The following is an 8,658-nucleotide window of genomic DNA, read 5'->3' as shown; positions in this document are numbered from 1 at the left end:
TGATGTTACAGTAGCTATGCAATAAGCAGTCGATAAGTAATATTGATGTATGTAAAAAGTAAAAGTTTCCCTGTTATTCAAATATCATTTATTATTCTTTGACAAGTATGAAATGTAAAGGAAGATTGATTGTTATGAATATTTCCTTATATACATTTGTGATTTTTTAAAAAATTGTTTTAATACCCCTTTGCTGATAAGATTTCTTTAAAATGCATTCTCTGTAAGCATTAAAGCACATGTAAAGAAGGTTTGGCACGCATTGTCACCGATTTTTTCTCAAATCTTTTTTATTTGAGTACATATTGAAAAAAAAGAAAAAGTAAAGTTCTTTATCAAAATTAAAGATAACATAAAAGCCGTTGGCAAGAGTTTGTGTGGGTGCGTGGGGGATGTAACATAGAACTATAAAATAAGCAATTTCTCAGTTATTTTTATTCGTTTAAATGCCTTAAGGGGGAAAGTGTTGGTTTGGGGATGGTGGGGGTTGTTCCAAATATATTCTAGCCAACTTTGGTTTACATATGAACACCTATAAGCATGTATATAAAGCTATATTAAAAGTAAGCAAAGAAAGGGAAAATATTTCTTATCAGTCTTGCACCTTTTCAATATTCGGTCATGCACCCTATCATCTTTAAGTTGTTCACCAAGATATTAGGTTTCGTTGTCCATGTTACAAGATTCATGCAGGAAAGGGGTGGTCATTTTCATATTTTAGATTTAACTAATTTCCTTCCTTTTGCTTAATTAAGTGCATTTATGAGAATCCTCATCATATCTGTGCATGTGCTTTGATACTCAGGTGATTGTTAAGGCCTATTGATTTGTTGGTTTTTGGAATTCTAGAATGTCCCATTTCCTTCTCCGTAGCAACAAACATGTTTTGGCAAAATTTACTTCCTGTTTATATTGCTTAAAATCTAGCCTTGGAAACGCATAGAAATCGATAAATTGTACAAGTTTCCATAATTCTGTTTATTTTAATAATTAATGTAATCGTACAGACAAATGATTCGTTTTCATAAAAACAGCAGCATTGACTACGATTTTTTAGATATCAAAGTTGTCTTTTTCTTGTAAGCTGCTGTAAACATGTCAGTACAAATACTTAGCAGGGAAAAAAAAGAAGAAGGAACAAATTGATCAGTGGCACTTCGAGGCAAAATTTGCTGTTTTACATGAATTCTACCATGTAAGGTACGAAAAAACGAGATAAAAACATAAAACCCCTACCTGTGTGAACAAGCCAAACGTCAATTAAAAATGTTCATCGGTTGTCTAAAACAACCTTTCAAGATGACACATGCGCACTTTTCTCTGCATGTCTGGAGTACAAAAAGGGTCGCGATATTGATTTAACTTTGTATATTGTTATTTGTAATCTAATTTATTAATAATATTTTAATTTATTTTTGTTATTTTTGTTTTGATTAAAGATAGATCATAAATGTATGTGTTTGAAATTTTAGATAAACAGTTTAAGCCCCTTGTCGAGCCCCGGTAGAAACAGAAAGCTGGAAATACCCATTGAATGAATGCCAAGGAATACATGCTACTCTAACAAAGCTTTAGTTCCGATAGATTCAATATTGTTTATACCAATTGCATGACTCATATGAGAGACTATATAGTGACCTAGCTGGGCCAAAAATTATTGAAAATCTATGTCGAATTATTAGTTCTTAATGCTGTCTTGTCAGTATATATATATATATATATATATATATATATATATATATATATATATATATATATATATATATATATATGGTATATATAATGGTGCAGGGTCATAATTCATTAATATGGGCAGGCATTACGCTTAAGATATAGGAGAAGTTCCCACTTTCAAAATAAAAGTGATCCAGATATCTCAGTACACTTGTTCAATGTTTTCTCTTTCAAAGTTTTAATTATGCTTATTCTAATCAGTTTATTTACAATCTATACATGTATATACATTTCAATTATGAGCCATTCTCTGTAAGCATTTAAACTTTTTCGGCACACGTAGAAACGGATTTGGCCGAAGATTTTCCAGAATGTAGACCTTATTAAACTATCTAAAATGCTATGCCAAAGTGTCTATATACTGACCAGTTTCCATGGAAACTGGACCCAAACTTCATTTTTTTTTATCAAAATAGGCCATTTGTACTGCAGTGTTATTAAAAATGCGGCAAGCTTAACATTTAAGAAGTATAGAGTTAAAATCATCAATCCTTCACCTATCAAAAAATGTAAAACCATGATGGGGAAGCTATCCTTATTGCTGTGAAATAATAAATTAAAAAATGATTACATTTTTTGAAAATTGATTATCTCCCCTTACAATTTAGAGCTCTTTTGTGCTGAGGATTCAAAAAGAGAAGTGTTGAAACAGCATGTCAACAAAGTGGGGTTTTTCCCCGAAATCTTGAAGATTTATCCTTATTTTTGTTATGACCCATAGATATTGTAAGTACACATCTAATATGAACCTCTATTAGTGTTTCCGAATCCCATCCAATGCCTTATCATGTTTATGTAGTGCAGTTGGACTTGATGGATCTTTGTGACTTCAGGTTTGTTATGCATATGAATTACTGAGAAAATTCACAAATTACAGAAAAATACCAGTTATATCAAGTACAATAGCACTGGAACTTATTTTACATGCATGTGCTTTTAAATTTAATGTTTTCTTAAATATAAAATATATGAGTTGTTTCCCCTTTTAGTACCTTCAATCCCTGTATGAAAACAAACTAGAAAAGCAATAAACACAAGAAAACCAATTGGAAACTAATTAAATATGTAATAAAAAAAATGTGTGCAAATGTATAGCTATTATCATACATATTCTGGTATTCTATTAATAATATGAAATTTATTGCCTTAATTAAAGAAAAAGAGTTCATCCATGAATTAAAAATTCAAGTTGTTTGAGTGAGTGAATTGGCATATTATATAAGCAATGGAAAAATGGAAACTACAACAATTTGATTCTGACCAGCATATTTATAATTAGAAGTACTCTTATTTTTATTCTGCAGCTAAGAAAAATACAAGCATTCATATAATTAATCAACACATGGATCATTACTTACAAGAACATTTGCATGTTTATATATTAAATATATATATATATATATATATATATATATATATATATATATATATATATATATATATATATATATATATATATATATATATACAATAACTGGAGGGATTGACAAAGAAGATGACAAAGGATTTTATGATAATTTATATTAGAAAAATTTTTATAACTGGTATGAGTAATAATTTCCATAATATATTTTGATACCTTAATCATTCTTTAAATAAAAATTTAACATCAAGTCAACTGGTTTTTTTTCGCACTGAATGAATACATGAACATGTAGCATTGTGATCTTTCTTACCATATACCATAGCAATCAGTTAGGCAAACAAGAGGCCTAAGGGCCTCATGGCTCACCTGCGCAACTGTAGCCATAACTCTGATGAAATCAGAACAATTTATCTTGACAAGTTAGTAGAGTAATTCTTGTATAAAAAAAGATATTCAAAATTTTCTCCACATATTCTCATGTTAAACGCCAAACTTTTTTCGAGAAGAACATTTTGAATTTTTTTCTATTTAATCCTATGTTAAAATTCACCCTTTCTGATTGTGGGCTCACCCTACTCCTAAGAATCATGATTTGAACAAACTTAAGTCTACGCTACGTAAGGATGCTTCCACACAAATTTCAGGATTTTTGGCCTAATGATTTTTGAGAAAATTTTTAAAGAAATGCCAACAAATTTTTAATAATTATAAATAAGGGTCGTGCTCTGTGTGTGACCTATAGTGATCTGTTCGTATGTACATTAATCCATCCAAACATCTGTTCATCTAATGAAAGTCATACATGTATCAGATTACTCTGAAAAAATTCTAAGCATATATACCCTCCTTTAAGCTCTGTCTGGCCCACTCTTCTTTATGCAAAAAGTGTGCAGTGACCTTGAACCAATTTCAATGTCAAATGTTGAGATCATAGCAGGTGTTTAGTTCTTTATCACTACCTCCTGAAATAGGGTGTTACCCTTATTCTAACAAATATGAATATTTCGATGTTTGTGACAATTTCGTTTTTAATTTTTGTTTTTAAAAACTGAATTCAGACAACTCAATTGAAATGTGGGGGAAAAGTAAAACATTTCACCAAGTCCTTAAACCATTATGAAATAGTTTAATATAGACTTCTTAATGATTTTGATATTTATTTTATACTGCTAGATGATACCCCGTGCAAGCGCGGAAATTAACATTTTACACATTATTATCATATAATGCATAATATGTTGAACCATATTTTTGTTCCTTTTTAGCATATACTTTGTCCCATTTTTTTTCTTTAAAATTGAAGTAAAAAACAAAGTGCATTGCAGATTTATAGGAACGGACGGGGATAAAAACTTAGAATTTCAGATACATGTAAAAGACTGTTTTTAAAAAACAATCTCGGGGGGAGGCATCCCCTTTGAAAAAATACAGTGTACGTAGAATACAATAATCTGTTCATAAATGTTAACAAATTTATGTCTTAGGTTTACAACCAAGGTTTACATCTGTCGTGATATAAAAAAGTATGAAATTGAAACACGTTAGGTTATGCATTATTATCTATTTGCATACATATTTTTAACCAATTGCAAAGTTGTAATATTCAAAGTATATGGCCGATATGTTAACTCGCCCTATATATAGGGCCATGACGTCAATTAGTCCACCCATTTCTGGGCGGCACCCTGTTCTGGAAAGTTCTTTCCATTAATACTAAAATCGCATTAATTGTTCCATTTTATTTATCAACGTTTGTATTAATAAAAGTCCGATCCAAGGTACATGTTGTATCTGCCCGCGATGCATGATGAACTCGTCCTACACTTTTTGCCAATTAGTCAATTCCGCGTTCTTGGTTACCCCGTTCTGAAAAGTTCTCAAGCGAATGGGTATCAAAACTAAAATCGCCCACTAAAGAAACGAATTGACTCATTTTATTTATTCAACATTTGTCAAATCTTAACTCCAATGTATTCTCTAAATAGGCTCACAGTAAATATATTCACTCTTTACGTAACCATTCAATAATATTTCATTGCAATTATACTATCCCTGACTTGGATCCGCCAAAGCGTGTCCACCACCTTACTCTCATTTTTGCTATTTTGGGCTTGTTTATCAAAAATAAAAGTAGGTTTTTGATTAATTTCGCAATAAGAAATCAGTTAAAATTAAATTTATACCTTACGGACATCATCACGCATGTGTTGAAATACCAAAGGTGTAAGCAAGTACTCTGGTGTTCGCGTTTTTTAGTTTATTTGCAAAATGCCTTAATTTAAAAGTATAGATGGTTTGATGCTGAGGTATTTGACTTATTAACTTTAGGTGCGGTCAGAGTTGTACCATTGGTGGATTTGGAAACGACCACTGGCAGCATTTGGTTGCCATCGGTGAACTATGGTAGCCAATTGTAACCGAATGCTACCATTTGTAGCAATTTTTACCTGTACTACTATGGACGATATTTGGTCAAATTAAAACAAATGGTATCCCTTGGTTACAGTTGGTCACCAATTGTTACCATTTTAAACCAATAAAAATGGACGACAAAAATAAGTGAATTCTTAGAGCAGTTTTAACATCTATACAAACACAGAGTGGTCAAAATTATCTCGCAATGATTAACCATATTAGCACCACAAGCATGCTTGCAGAAACTTTTCTACAACAAAAAGCGGAGATCACAAGAAAAAGACACTATTATGACCAAATTATCCCAAGGTTTATGCCTGATGAATTTAGAAGTCATTTCAGACTTACAAGAGATTCTTTTGATTGCTTATCGACGCAAATAGGCAATTGTGAAACGTACAACAAGCCACATGGGCCAGAAGTTGACCCTATTAAGGATACTCTAATGTTCCTATGGTACATAGGTGGGTTCTGAAATTGTATAATTTGCTATATCAATGCAAGTAATTATCATCATTTATATTCCGTTACTAACAAATTGAAATGTCTAATCTTTCAACAAACATTTGTACAATCTAGTAATCTACATCTTTTTTTTTTCAATCATCCACCAATAGGTAAACTGGAGAGTTTCCGGTCAATGGCGGATAGGTTTGACGTAGGAAAAAGTTTCTTTCACTTGAGTATTTCAAGAGTTGCAAGAACACTAGTGGACGATATAATGCCATCTGTTATACAGTGGCCTCGTGGTGCAAAAGCCCAGGAGACAAGTGATGCATTTGGAGAGATCTCGGGATTCCTCAATGTACTTGGGGCAGTTGATGGATCGCACATTCCTATTAAGGCTCCCAGCGAAAATCGTAATGCGTATTATAATAGAAAAAAGTTTCATTCAGTGGTACTTTTAGCTACATGTGATGCAAATTTGCAATTCACATATGTTTGGACGGGCAATCCAGGCAGCACCCACGATGCGTCTGTACTCAGATCATCAGAATTGTTTGTTAAGTCGGATAATCTGTTTTCCCCAGGGTTCTATTTATTAGGGGATTCAGCTTTTTCACTCCTAGGCTGGCTTGTGACACCATTTAGAGACTTTGGTAACTTAACAAGAGGCCAACGTCTCTTTAATGTGTGTCACAGCAAGACTAGACAAGTTATTGAGAGAAGTTTTGGGCTTTTGAAGGTCAGATTTAGACGTCTGCTTAGATTTGATGCTTGTGACATGAACTTGATTGTCAAAACCATTCTTTCAGCTTGTGTTTTACACAATATTTGCATCAAAATGAATGAGGAAAATTTTGATCTGTTTGATGATAACACCGACAACCATGCTTGTGATGATGCAGAATCAAGACCTAGTGGCTATCAAATGAATGGTGTACGACTACGAAATGACATAATGCAGCATCTTGTTCAATTAAATTGAATTTTAGAGTTAGCCACTCAACAATAGACATGATGTGTTGTTTCAAAAACAGAAAACATATGTTTTGTTAAACGTTTTTATGCACAATTTTGTATAACAAAATTTATCAGGAAATAAAGTTACAAAAATAAAAGATGAACAAATTTCATGAACATGATCGATTGTATGCAACACTTTACAGTGTATAACATATATTAGAATAGCTTTCCTTGCTGCAGAAAAATAATTAATAAAGGGCATTGCAACATGCGCAAATTACTCATACATGCATCATGTGCATCTTACCAAATTGACAGCTTAAGAAAGCTTTTCAATTATTTTGTTCAAAACAGCATTTTGCGATTCCTGCATTTCCCGGAGAGTATTCAAAAACTTGTCGTCCCTTTCTTATAAGATTTTGCGCAATTCCTCTGTTTTGTTCTTCCTCCTTTTTTCTGGGGGCGGAGTTGTGTTAACCTGTGATTCGTCATCCTCTTCCTCATCTGAATCCTCAGTGCCAGTTTTAGTAAGAGAGCCTCTAGCTGCTACTGGAGCAAATGTCTGGTCTTTCGCAAGAATTTCTTCCATTTCTTTTTCAAGGAGGAAAGGTCGTGGCCTCTTGTTTCCTGACTTATTTGATTCCAAAACATATTTTCTGTATCCTCTTTTCAAAGTATAAAACCTTTCTCTTGCTTGCTCCCCTGTGATGTTAATATTTCTGGAGGTCTCTTGAGGGAGGGCTGCAACTATCTCATCCCATACTTTCCTTTTGTTTCTGGTTGTCTGCAATGTGTCTGCATTCTCCTTGTAGATGGAAAGAAGTTTTCTGGACATGTAGATACCCCATTCTAGTCTTCCCTTCTTTTCTGTGTCCACGTTGTCCTCACTGCAGTCATTCCCAAAGCATGGGGTATCATCGTATTCATTGATCCTGGTTTGGGGTTAGTGGATGAACATGCATCATCCTTGCTAGTGTTTCTGTTAGGCGTGGGCTCATTGCTGGTACTTGGACCTGCAGACCTTTTGTCTAGGTACTCTTTCGTCAAACTTTCCACATTGCTGAGATATTCCATGAGGGATGCACTTTCCTTTTTATGGAAGAAATAGTTTTGAATGGCTTTCTTGAAATCCTCATAATCTGTAAATAAGAAATGAAAATTCATGGTATTATAAAGTTTACTCAAAACACACCTGGCATTGATGTTTTTGTAAACAATTTAATATAACCAGCCTTTCCTAATATATAATTATCTACAAGGAAAAGAGACCAAAACAATTTCATATCTAGTTTCAAGACAGAAGATTAGCATAAAAATATTTGTAGAATTGACGGTAAAATGTGGCAGAAATAATTAAATAGCTTAAATTATTTAATCATATATTGCTAATTTTAATCAACATACAATAAGAGGTGTGTGTATATATACATTTATTACAAATTACATCAAATTGATATTTCAAGTTAATAACATAAGATTTGTTTTTAATTAAAAAATAAGATTACTATATGTGTAAAATTGAAAATCGTGGACCTATGTTATAGTTCTGTAGTCTGTCAACAAACGTGCACGTGTTGTATGTGAATAACTCATCAGATATATCTACAGTCAGATCATTTATGGAGTTAAAAGCGTTCATAACACATAGTCCAGATCTACCCTAATCAGAGATTCCTCCGATTCTAATCCCATTTTCAGGGGTTAGAATCAGAGGAATCTCGGATTAAATCAACCCA

The sequence above is a fragment of the Crassostrea angulata genome, chromosome 5 (assembly GCF_025612915.1).
Source record: "Crassostrea angulata isolate pt1a10 chromosome 5, ASM2561291v2, whole genome shotgun sequence".
NCBI classification, from domain to species: Eukaryota; Metazoa; Mollusca; class Bivalvia; order Ostreida; family Ostreidae; genus Magallana; species Magallana angulata.
Note: the sequence above shows the minus strand (reverse complement) of the source record.